The following is a 13,960-nucleotide window of genomic DNA, read 5'->3' as shown; positions in this document are numbered from 1 at the left end:
GGGTGGCATACCAAAACTGACTGTAGCTCCGGATCAACTGGAGCATACTAACCACTGCTAGATCTAAAGATCCTACTGAGCTGGACCACCTGTCTGTCTCCCTGTACCTGCGGGCATGAACGCAGCCCCCCGAGCAGCGGGGAGTCAGTACGGATAATGTACCGAGTATGTAAGGCATAAGAACAACATAGATACATAAGAATCATGGATAAGATTTGAACTCATAAACTGAATTGACTGACTGCATGTACTTGTATGAACTAGTATCTGCCTAAGTCTGCATAAATTTGTATAACGGACAATGCCTCTGTGGGCACAAAATATGCATGCTCATTCCTATCAATGATGGTCATACATTTGTAAATGTGTGCGTATATAACGCCTGTGCGAATATAACGCCTGGTGTATGCGCGTATACAACTCATGTAAAGCCTCTATGGCATCTCATCATATCATATCGGCTCCTCTGCGACCATAATCAATATCATCATCATAGTGGTAGTGCCTATATAATGCCTATATCTCTTCTCATACTTTACATATATCTAATATTCGCGTATATAACACCTTCGGGGCATGGGTCGATGTACATAAATATATAATGAATGTAATGCATGAATAAACTGTATGCACAGAGCTGGCTAAATAAGACTGGACCTATGAACAGAAGGATCACTCATAAATTGGGTACACGAACATCAAAGACTGAAGTACTTCTAATGCTTCTAAGAGTAGAGTGATATGGAAACTCGGTTACTCTCTTGTTGGATCATATCACAGGATCATGCCAAAAGAAGGAAAGAATGACCTTAACATACCTTGAAGTATACTCAATCGTCCAACTTCTACCTCTCGAACTTGCAAGTTTACAATTAAGATAACATAGGGCTTTAATTAGGCTATTTACCTCGCTTACTAATCATTTTAAACACAAATACAACATGACAATTTATGGGTAACATTTTCCTTATAAGCTTAACAACTCTTCAACTTCTCATTCGATCCAACATCAACCACAATACCCACAACATGATGACAACACACACACACACACACCCATACACCCATACCCCCCACCCCCCACATATATATATATATCAAAAATATACTTAAATCCCTTCCAAATCATATCTTAAAATAACCCCAAGTCACCATCTTGTCCTTCATCAACTTACCACTCCCACAAATACCTTCTCTTTACTTAGTTCACTAAAACTCTTGATAATAGACTCAAATACAAGGGTAGAAATCATTACATACCTTGAGGGGTCAAAAATCCCAAGAATCACTTCAACTTTAACTCCCTAAGCTTCACAACCTTGAAGAAACCCTAGAAACAACCTTCTCCTTCACAAGCTCGGGTTTACGGGGTTCGAGTCTTGTCAAATCATCACTAATATGATGGAAAATATTGAGGGAGAATATATTAGGGTTCCTCTGATTTGGAATGGAGGAAAATATGAAATAAGGTCGTGAACCACCTATTTATACTTGGAAGCCAAAAAGGCTACATCGGTCTGGTTCGACGGGCGGGTCAATGGCCCGTCGACGTATCAATGGTCTCTCGACTTGCTTCGTCGACCTGCGCCTGCAGATGCAGGGCTGCGGGACCCTGTCGACGCCGTACATCGATGGTCCGTCGACCATGTAGATGACCCGTCGACGATGACTGGTGTTCTGCAGATTTTTCTATTTTTGTTCAGATTGCGTCGATTTGATTCGGTCAGCTTCTAACTCTATAAATTGCCAGGAATATCTGTTAGTACCCTCGTACACGGGGTAAGGCACTTTCTACCTCCAAACGCGGGCTCGGGTCTCTATTCCAAGGGCATACTCGACTAGGAAACTATAGGTTCTACTACTACGAACATGAGGGGTGTAACAATTTCTATCCAAGCCACAACTCCTAGCCCTAGTGTAGGGATAATCAAATCACGCTCTCTTTACTTCTTGTCATGACCCAACCGGCGGGCTGCGACGGGCACCCGGTGCTAGCCCACCCGGGCACCTCTTATCGTACATTCACATTTACATCTAGGTGAGCCACATAGCTAAACCATACTTTTATCCCTCATTCATACTATTTCCATTGTGCAACAATACATTTATATCATCATCAACAACTATGCCCACAACAATGTACATAAGCCGACGAGGCTACAAAATGATATCCAAAAATATGGGTTGATAAGGCCAAATACATCTAACCATATACACATGTCTACGAGCCTCTAAGGAGAGTATGTCATATCATATAGGCGGGACAGGACCCCGCCATGACCATAAGTATGTACACAAAAGAATAAGTACCAAAAGCTGTATCTTCGAAAGAAATGGAGCTCCGCTATTTACTCCCTGAGTAATAAAGCTATGGATCAAGCCTGTCTCCCTGGCCACCTGCGGGCATGACGCAGCGTCCACAAACAAAAGGACATCAGTACGAAAAATGTACTGAGTATGTAAAGCATGATCAACATCATTATAAAAGCATACTAGACGACATAAGAAATAGCATAAGATGGGAGGTAGCAGAACCATCGTCATAAACACTTACTTGATTTTCATAGGGACTTTCCATTTCTAATGCGTAACCGTGTACATACATCCATATCTGTATCCGTATTCATATCCATTTTCAAATTCATATCATATTCGTATTCATATTCATATCGTATACATATACATAGCATACCCGACCATGAAGGTTCGGTGTTTCACATACCCGACCATGGCAAGGCTCGGTGTGTATACATACCTGGCCCTACCAAGGCTCAGGGTTGCCCATACCTGGCCCTACCAAGGCTCAAGGTTATCCGTACCCAACTGCAGTGGTGCGCGCGCAATATATATATTCTACCCGGCCATATAAGCTCGGGGTTTCATAATAGTCATACATAGACACATATACATAAAAGCTCATAAGCATCTTTAGCATCATTACTATCGTCGTTCATGACATCTATCCCTAGAGGATTACTCATCATATAAGGAATTTAGTACAATCGTAACATATCGAGAATCATGAGCTTAGTAGCTTTTAAAGATAGAATCATTTGGAGGACATCATAGGCTCATGAAAGGATAGGTGTATAGGCAAAGAACCATGCCTTATTGAAAGAAGGGTTAGCCTTACATTCCTTTTCGTTCAACTATTCTATCGCTTGAACGTTCTCCTTCAATGCTCACGTTTCTACCTTCATTAGAGTTATACTTACATTAGAAAATCGATAGCTTAGCATATTTGACTAAAGCTAGAGAAAATTGGACAACATCTCCTTTATTTATACGACTTCCTCCATATCATATATCAACTCCCAGACATATATAATAACATTCACAACATCATAACAATAGTATTTGTCCACCTATATTATCCATATTCCTCCATTCACTTCCAATCATCCATATCCATGGTCATAGCACACTATTATGTTCACTCATATACAATGTCTATCCCATGTTCTTAACATCATTTATAACATAATCATAATCACAACATATCAAGAATCATGACTCAGTCCAAGCTATTACTCAAAAATGACATTATTCCCACATTCAAGACCCATTTTCTATATTCTTCTACAATCCAAGTTTTTCAACCTCTCAATACCTTAAACAACATGGAAATACCATAAAACTTACCTTAGATGGTGTAGGAATGAACCTTGGGTGGAAACACTTCACTTGAGCAAAATCCTAGTTCCACCTCCACTTGGATTTCTTGTCTTGGATGAACTTTAATGAGTTTCTTACACTTGATTCTCTTGGTTTGATGAAGTTGATCACTAATATCTGTTGAATTCTTGTGGGAGAAGTGTGAAGAAATATTCTAGAGAGTTCTAGAGAGAAGGGGAGTAAAGGGGAAACGAAATGAAATAAACTTGGACCCCTTATTAATAATACAAAATTTGTCCCGACCAATTTTTACGGACCACCATGCGGTCCGTATAAATTATACTGACCGTAGATTTGGTCCAGTGAGGCTGGCCATCTGGCCTGATTATACGGCCAGTATATTTTATACGGCCAGTATGTTGGGCCACATAATGCCCAGTTCTTCCGAACTCATTCTCATCTACTCGTTTGATCTCCAATCCTTATGGAACTTTCTTAACACTTGTTTATCACCTCATTAACAATTTAAGGGAAGTTATAACTCTTCTTCAAAACATCATTAAGTCATCATTAACTTGTTACTCGCAAATCTCTCCCGATGCATAACGTATACCTTGCCTTCCTTGGCAACTTTCTTCTCTTACCTCGAATATCTTTGAAATTTCGATTAGGGTCATCAAATGCTATTTCTTACTTATCGAAATATCGTATACTTCATGTCCTCCGCTAGTCTATTCACTGTGCATCAATGCGAAATTTTCTGAGGTGTAACACTTCTTCTCTAATCTAACAACATCTCTTTCAAGCATGTATATTAAATAAAACATAGAACTCGATTGTTGCGCAGGCAGTCAAGTAATTATGAACAGAAGTAAAGAAACAATCGTATATGAATAAACTACTAAGATGAAATTACTATTCAAACGTCAATACTTATGTTTACACCACAACCCAAGAACTATAGAATTTAACTACTCATAATCGGATTACAACAAATTGTGTTCATGTTTAATCTACGAAAGCATGAAATAATGACGGTAAAATAGATAACCCTATAAAGAATAGCTTTACTATTTGATCTCCCTTCAAAATGACCTAGGGGTCTTTTTATAGTGTTGGAAAATAATTCTCCAAAGCCCATCCAAAATGGTTTAGGACTTGGAAAATATTCAAGTCGCCTCTATATTGGTTGCTGAGCGAGCTCCAAAGCGAGGCAACTACTCGCTTTCAAATTCGCTGGAGAGGCCTTTCCTTTCTCTAGGCTTGGCAAAGATTTTCCCTTTCTTAAACACTATTTGCTGAGCAAACTTGAGGGCGAGCAAGGTGCTCGCTTTAGCCCTCACTGAGCAATGCCTTGTTATTTCCTGCTTTAGCGAAATTCCCCAACTCAACCCTTCTGCTTCAATTTCTGCTTATTGAGCGATCCTCATGGTGAGCATACTGCTCGCTTTGGGCTTCGTCCAGTGAGGTCTTTGTGACGTTGTGGATTGAGACGAAGTTTTGTTCTCTCTGTTCCCAAGCTTCAAGAGCTCGCTCAAAGAGAAGATTTGCCTCACTTTGGACCTCGTTCAGTGAGGTCCTTGTGCTTTTTATACACACTTTGATGTTTTGTCACGACCTAACCTGTCGTGATGGCACCCACACTAACCCCTCTGGTGGGCGAACCATCCCTTTAACACAATTCTCATTCGGTTAACCAACTATAAATCAATAACAATGGAGATAATCACAAAATTTTCTAGTCATGCCATAATAAAATAAAAGTGCGGAATTCTAAAACATCAAGCGGTCTAAAGAATAAATAATTGTCTGAAATAGCAAAAGTGTCTAGAAATGAAATAGACATCAATAAGGAAAGATCTTTAGGCAGCATGGCATGGATAGGACCCTCTGATCTGAATGCCCAAAGATCCGAAAGTCATCGTATAAGGACTCTAAAACATAAAGCTGTCTAAAGAATAAATAATTGTCTGAAATAGCATAAGTGTCTAGAAATGAAAGAGACATCAATAAGGAAAGATCTTCAGGCGACATGGCATGGATAGGAGCTCATCCTCTGATCTGAACAGGAAATGGCCTCAGGCTAAAGGTGAGGTCTGGCGAAGTCTCTGGCACACAATCTGCACTAAAAAAGGGTGCAACAAGGTAGTGTCAGTACAAACACTATGTACCGGTAGATATCATACGCCGACTAAGATTAGTATCATGCATACGTTCATAAAATCAATAGAATAGGTAGATAGGTACAACAACACAACAATCAAATAGTATCAACAACAAATCATCTGCCAATCACGAAAATAAGGAACCCAATGCAATGAAATGCAACCAATGATAGTATCTCAACCGTACTGTCACGACCTAGCTAGGAGCCGTGACTGGTACCCGGGACTAGCCACCGAGCACCACTCGTGCTACTACTTATCTTGCTCATTTAATGGTCTTTCGTAAGTTTTATACTCAAATTGTAGGAAAATCATATTTTATATGGAAACATAATTACCCTTTAAATACATTTGCCTCATCAAAATAATATATACATATAATAGCATCTCGTGAGACCATCTAACCCGCACTGCGTATCTATGAGCCTCTACTGGAGTGTTGAACATAGGGACAAGACAAGACCCCGTCGTGCCCAAAAATACATATACATGGCTATATATATATGTACACAAAAGAATAATCATAAGCACCTCCGGGACAATGGAGGGCTTCCAGTCAGCTGACAGCTACTACGGATCTGGATCGAGCTCTCCTTCCTGTCTACCTGTGGGCATGAACACAACGTCCAAAGAAAACGGACGTCAGTACGAATATTGTACTGAGTATGAGAGGCATAAACAACGAAATAAGACAATGGTGTAAAGAAGATACTCACATGGAACATCAGAATCTAACTGTCAAGTATGAGAAAACAAGTCATGCTGTCTTACTCATGCTCATTATCATATCATATATGCATAATGTATAAACTGCCCGTCCATATCGGATCGGTGTGATAATTATAACATGACCCTGCGTCCAGGCCTCCCGCGTCCAGGGTACCATCTCATGCCGCCCACTAGTGGTGTCTGCCCATGCCATTTGGCCATGGTGTATCATATAGCAGCCCAGAGGCGTATCTAGCCTACAAGTTTGGGGTTCAACTGAACCCCAAACTTTTGATGCGAAGCCTAAATTTATGTTTTAAAAATTATTAAAATTGCAATAAATAGTAGATATGAACCCCTAATTTTAAAAATATAATGAGTTTAATGCTAAAAATCTTAAGATTGAACCCATAAAATTTAAATACTGAATCGGCCTCTGTAGCAGCCCGCCTTGGCGGTGACTGCCCGGCCAAATAGGTGCGGTGTAATAGTAATATAAATATCATCATATGCTTATCACAATATGCTTAGCGTATCATAATACATACATAAGGCTCAAGATCAACCATACTCTATCGGGGTGACGTAAGGTCGTGATCCCCCGACTGCATTATGGACATTCTGCCTCACCTTGAAGGAACTAGCATATAAGGTGAGTGTAAGTGATAAATAACATCATTAGAATCCATATACTTTAACTCATTACCTTGTGTAGCTAACTATGGACATAGGCTCATTGATAAGAAAGAAGTTACGCTATAGGATTCATGCCATTTGAAAGAAGGAACTAGCCTCACATACCTTTGTCGTTTAGCTAAGCTATCGTTCACTTGTTCTCCTTCAATGTCACGTCGCTACCTTCACGAGAGAATTCGTATTAACATTAGTTAATCAACCATAAGAATGCATTACCATTTCTAGAGAAAATTGGGCAGCACTTCCTTTGTTTCTACTACTTTCCCGTATTCTATATCGACTCCCAAATGCTCACATCTACATTCCCGATATTTCCATCAACAATCACCATTTATATACATTGGCCACAATCCACCAATTCTCTTCGATTTCTTCACATTCATGGTTATAGCTTACTATAGCGTTTTCTCATGCATCACGCTTATTTCATGGTCTAAATGTTTTTTATAACGTATTCACAATCACAACTCTCCAAAATTTATGATTCAATCCAACTACCATCCAAATATGACACTATTCACTCATTAATGACCCATCTCCTACATTTTTCTACAATTTAAATATCTTAACCTTCCAATACCTTAAACAACATAGTTTAGTCATAAAACTTACCTTAGATGATGGTTGAAAAAGTCTTGAGTGGATTTTCTCCTCTAGCACCAAAACCCTACTTCACTCCTTTTGGGTTTTCTTGAGAAAGATAAACTTTAGTGTGATTCTTACACTTGATTTCGTGGGTTTCATGTAGTTGATCACTAATTTCCTTTGGTTTTCTTGTGATGAAGAGTAGAGAGTATTCTAGAGGCTTCTTGAGAGAAATATCGTGGAATGAAATGAATTGAATGAGCTTAGGTCTCTTTTAAATAACTTAAAATCTAATCCAGAATGAACAGTGACTGAGGTGTACAGTGGTCGTAAACCCACTTTACGGGTCGTATTCTGGTTTACGATCCGTCCTTCGCGACTGTATTTAAGCATAACAGAACCAGAAAAGTCTGATGTAGGTCATGGTGGTTTATAGTCACAATTTACGGGCCGTATTTCAATTTACGGTTCGTATTCTGAGTCGTATTTTACCATTTCAACATTGATAGAAAGTTGAAATTTTGATAGTTGGAAGACGATGGCACTTTACGGTCGCCGTATTCTATTTTACGACCACTGGGCCGAAATGCCAATCTGCAACCTTCGCGTTTTCAAAACTCATGGGTAGTCATTCCCTTCTTAGTAAAACATCGTACACTCTTACTCTTCGTTGGTCTATTCATTGTATGCTCACGGAAAATGTTTCGAGGTGTAACATTCTTCCCCCCTTTTGGGAACATTCGTCCTCGAATGTTAGATCATCGGGGATTCTAGAAAAATTTCGCCAGAGTTTCCTTTATAATATGGCACTAGCATCCTGTCACAACAACCCACAATATCACATCAGTTCTTCACAGAGTCATAACACAATAGAATTTTTGAGAAATGATGGAAATAGGGGTATTCAGATACTATAATTATTACACTTCATTTAATGCATACATACCTTATATTATTGGCGTTCCACCTTGAATTTCCTCCGAGGGTTGGAATAATTGTGGGTACTTAGACTTCATACTCTCTTCCGATTCCCAAGTCATCTCTTCCCGGTTATTATTTCGCCACAGCACTTTGACTGAAGCTACTTTTTTATTTCGAAGCTTTCGCACTTTCCTATCTAGGATGGTAATAGGCACTTCTTCATAGGTTAGCTTTTCCATTATTTGCACATCGTTTATCGGGACAATCTTTGTGGGATCTCCAATACACTTACGGAGCATCGAAACGTGGAAGACTGGATGGACTGATTCAAGTTCCGAAGGCAAATCCAATTCATAGGCTACCTGACCCACCTTGCGGATGATTTTGTAGGGTCCATTGTATCTGGGACTTAGCTTCCCTTTCCTGCCAAATCTCATCACCGCTTTCATTGGTGAAACTTTCAAAAATACCCAATCATTAATTTGAAATTCCAAGTCTCGTCGGCGGTTGTTCGCATAGGACTTTTGGCGACTTGGGATGTCAACAACCGATCTTGGATCACCTTGACTTTTTCCACCACTTGTTGAATTAATTCAGGGCCTGTTAGTTGTGCTTCTCCTATTTCAAACCACCCGATTGGGGATCTACATTTCCTTCCATATAAAGCTTCATACGGAGCCATTTGTATACTAGAATGGTAGCTATTGTTGTATGCAAACTCAATAAGGGGTAAGTGATCATCCCAGCTACCACCGATATCCAACACACACGCCCGTAGCATATCTTCTAAGGTCTGAATGGTACGCTCGGCCTACCCATCAGTTTGCGGATGAAATGTCGTGCTAAACTTCACTTGCGTGCCCAAACCTTCTTGAAAAGACTTCCAGAACTTAGCTGTAAAATGTGCTCCTCTATCGGTGATAATAGACCATGGAATTCCATGGAGTCGCACAATTTCTTTGAGATACAACTTTGCATAATCTTCGGCTGAGTATGTAGTCTTGACTGGGAGAAAATGGGCTGCTTTCGTCAATCTATCCACGACCACCCATATCGAATCATACTTGCCACGAGAACGAGGTAATCCCACGATGAAATCCATGTTGATCACTTCCCATTTCCAAGTGGGGATTTCTATTGCTTGCAATAAGCCCCCTGGCTTCTGATGTTCAACCTTTACCTGTTGGCAATTTGGACATTGTGCTACAAATTCTGCTATGTATCTCTTCATGCCATCCCACCAGTACATCATCTTGAGATCATGATACATTTTGGTTGTACCTGGATGAATAGAATACCGGGAACAATGTGCTTCTTCTAGAATTTGTCGGTGCAATTCCGCCACATTCGGCACACATAGCCTGCCTCAGTATCTAAGAATCCCATCCATAGAAACTTCAAACAGAGACTTTTATTTTTCATGAGATAGGTCTCTGTAATGGCACAATTAGGAGTCTTCATATTGTCGTTCTCTTACTTCCCTATCCAAGGACGAAATTGTGGAATCTTTGATACTAATACCTGCATCACCCGAATCAATTACCCGCACTCCCAGATTAGCTAGTCGGTGAAGTTCTTGAACCATCTCTTTCCTTTCCAGAGGGACTTCACATAAACTGCCCATTGATCGGCGGCTAAGCGCATCGGCTACTACATTCACTTTCCCAGGGTGGTACAAAATGTTCACATCGTAGTCTTTCAATAATTCTAACTACCGTCTCAGCCGTAAATTCAAATCCTTCTGTTTGAAAAGGTAAAGAAGACTCTTGTGATCTGTATAGATATCAACGTGCACACCATATAAATAATGCCTCCATATTTTTAAGGCATGAATAATTGCAGCCAATTCGAGATCATGAGTCGGATAATTCCTTTCATGTTTCCGTAATTGTCTCGAAGCATATGCAATAACTTTACCATGCTGCATCAATACACACCCTAATCCGACACCATAAGCGTCACAATACACCACATAGCCATTTGACCCTTCTGGAAGTGTTAAGATCGGAGCTGAGGTCAATCTGCCTTTCAACTCCTGGAAGCTGCGCTCACAAGCATCGCTCCATTGAAACTTTGCTGACTTCTGGGTTAGCTTCGTCAATGGGGCCGAAATAGACGAAAAGCCCTCTACGAATATTCGATAATAACCTGCCAAACCCAGAAAACTACGAACTTCTGTAGGCGTCGTGCGCCTTGGCCAAGTCTTCACCGCTTCAATTTTCTGAGTGTCGACTCGAATGCCATCATTTGAAATAACATGGCCCAGAAATGTCACAAAATTTAGCCAAAACTCACACTTTGAAAACTTCGCATACAATTCTCGGGCTCGGAGAATGCCAAGAACAATTCGCAAGTGATCTGCATGTTCTAATTCTGTACGAGAATACACCAGAATATCATCGATAAACACTATCACGAATAAATCCAAGAGTGGCCTCAATACATTGTTCATCAGGTTCATAAACACGGCCGGAGCGTTAGTCAACCCAAACGACATCACTCGGAACTCATAGTGTCCATATCTCGTTCGGAAAGCTGTTGGGTATATCAGCTTCCCTAACTCTCACTTGATGATAACCCGACCTCAGATCTACTTTTGAAAACCACTTAGCACCTTGCAATTGGTCGAACAAGTCATCAATCCTTGGAAGAGGATATTTGTTCTTTATTGTCACTTTGTTCAATTGCCTATAGTCGATGCACATTCGCAAGGACCCGTCTTTCTTTCTCACAAACAAGACCGGCGCTCCCCACGGTGATGAATTGGGTCTGATAAACCCCTTCTCGAGCAAGTCCTTCAACTGCGCCTTTAGCTCTTTTAATTCTGCCGGGGCCATTCGATAAGGCGGAATAGAAATGGGCTTGGTGTCCGGCAACACATCAATGGCGAAGTCAATCTCTCTTTCTGGTGGAAGACCTGGAAGCTCGTCTGGAAACACATCTGGGAATTCATTCACTACCGGAACTAAATGGAAAGTTGGCGACTTTGCCTCGGTGTCATGAACCCGAACTGGATGATAAATATAACCCTTGGCTATCATCTTCCTCTTTTTAAGGTAGGAAATAAACCTACCCTTCGGAGAGGCTGCACTACCCTTCCATTCAAGCACGGGCTCTCCCGGAAATTGGAATCGAACTACTTTCGTGCGGCAATCAACATTTGCATAACACGAGGCCAACCAATCCATACCCATAATTACATCAAAATCTATCATTTTCAGCTCAATCAAATCAGCTTTGGTCTGATGATCACATATCAGGATGACACATTTTTTGTACACTTGCCTTGCTATCACGGGATCACCAACCGGAGTGAGTACCTCAAAGGGTCTAATTGACTCGGGTTTCACCCCAATACAAACAGCAACATATGGAGTAATATAAGAGAATGTAGAACCCGGATCTATCAATGCATACACATCACGGGAGAATATAGACAATATACCTGTAACTACATCCGGAGAGGACTCGAGATCCTGTCGTCCGGCTAAAGCATATACACGGGGCTGAGTGGCACCTGAAGTAGATGCTGCACCTCGGCCTCTACCTCGGCCTGCTGACTTCTGAGGAGTCTGCCCTACCGAGCGTGCTGAGGAAGAACCAACTGCTGAACCTGTGGCTGAACTCCAGCTCTGCCACTCACCGACGGGCAATCTCTCATCATATGCCCCACCTGACCACAAGTATAACAGGCATCCGAACCCCGACGACACTGTCCGGAATGTAATCTGCCGCATTGGTTGCATCAAGGCACTAGGGGTCTCCTCTGACTATAATCTTCCTTGAGCTGGGAATCTGAAGCCCTTGAACTCTGGCCCTGTCCTTAACGGAAGGAGCGATCAAGTTTCCTACCTGCGAATCGAGGAGGTGCACTCGTCACTGACTGGCTTGAGTACACAGAATATGTCTGCCTTGATCCCCCTCTATGATCACCACTAGCTCCCATGGATCTGGCCCTTTTGCCTTGCCTTCTATGGATATCACGGTCGCCTCTTTGTTATTGTTGTCGCCCCTCCAAATTCTGTGTATGGGCCTGTATTAGGGAAATATCCATCCCCTCTTGCAAGGAAGCTGTCAAACAATCTCTAAACAAATGTGGCCCTAGGCCACTTACAAATCTGTGCACCCGGTCGCCCATGTCGGCCACCATAGCCGGGGCATACCTTGCCAAGGAATTAAATTACATGCTATACTCCCGGGCACTCATATTTCTTTACCTCAGATTTAGAAACTTGTCCACTCTAGCTCGACGAACCTTGGGTGGCAGGTAGTGACGAATAAAAGCATCTACAAACTCTTGCCAAACCGGAGGAGGCGCGTTCTCTCCTCTTGATAATACCTAGTTGTTGTACCATAACACCGCCACATCCCGGAGTCTATAAGATGCCAACTCCACGGATTTGGTCTCGGAGGCATCGACAATCTTCAAAGTCCTCAACACCTCATCTACGAAACTTTGCGAATCTTCATCCGGCTTTGACCCGAAGAATTCCGGAGGATTTAAACTAATAAAATCATGGGCCTTTGTACTCGCTGCCCGATCGATTGAACCCACATTCTGTCGTTGTGCCTGTGCGGCAACCAATTGTGTCAATAACTGGATGGCCTCGGTCATTTGTGGACCCGAAGCAACCGACGGAGGAATTGGAGCTGGGGCTCCTCTTTGTTCTCTCACATTGGGCGGGGTAGATGAAGTGTTAGACAAGGCCTCGTTATGTGATTTGCCTTCATCTATATTCACCGGAGGCTCTCTTTCTACCTGCCTCTTTGCCGTAGTCTTACCCTTCTGGGCGGTTGTAGCTTTTCCCTTTGGCGGCATTCTGAAATCATAACACAATATTAGGGAGGATAAAATATTGCACATGGCTCTATCGCACGATCTCATAGAAGAAAGATGGTCATTTTTCCTAAATGCCCTGTAGCCTCTTGTTTATTAATGTAGCGCGCTACACACCATAAATAAGACTCTACTAGACACGGCTCGTAGACACTTCCTAGGACCGAACTGCTCTGATACCACTTTTGTCACGACCCAGCTAGGGGCCGTGACTGGTACCCGAGGCTAGCTACCGAGCACCACTCGTGCTACTACTTATCTTGCTCATTTAATGGTCTTTCGTCAGTTTTATACTCAAATTGTAGGAAAATCATATTTTATATGGAAACATAATTACCCTTTAAATACATTTGCCTCATCAAAACAATATATACATATAATAGCATCTCGTGAGACCATCTAACCCGCACTGCGTATCTACGAGCTTCTACTG

The sequence above is a fragment of the Lycium barbarum genome, chromosome 3 (genome assembly GCF_019175385.1).
Source record: "Lycium barbarum isolate Lr01 chromosome 3, ASM1917538v2, whole genome shotgun sequence".
NCBI lineage: Eukaryota > Viridiplantae > Streptophyta > Magnoliopsida > Solanales > Solanaceae > Lycium > Lycium barbarum.
Note: the sequence above shows the minus strand (reverse complement) of the source record.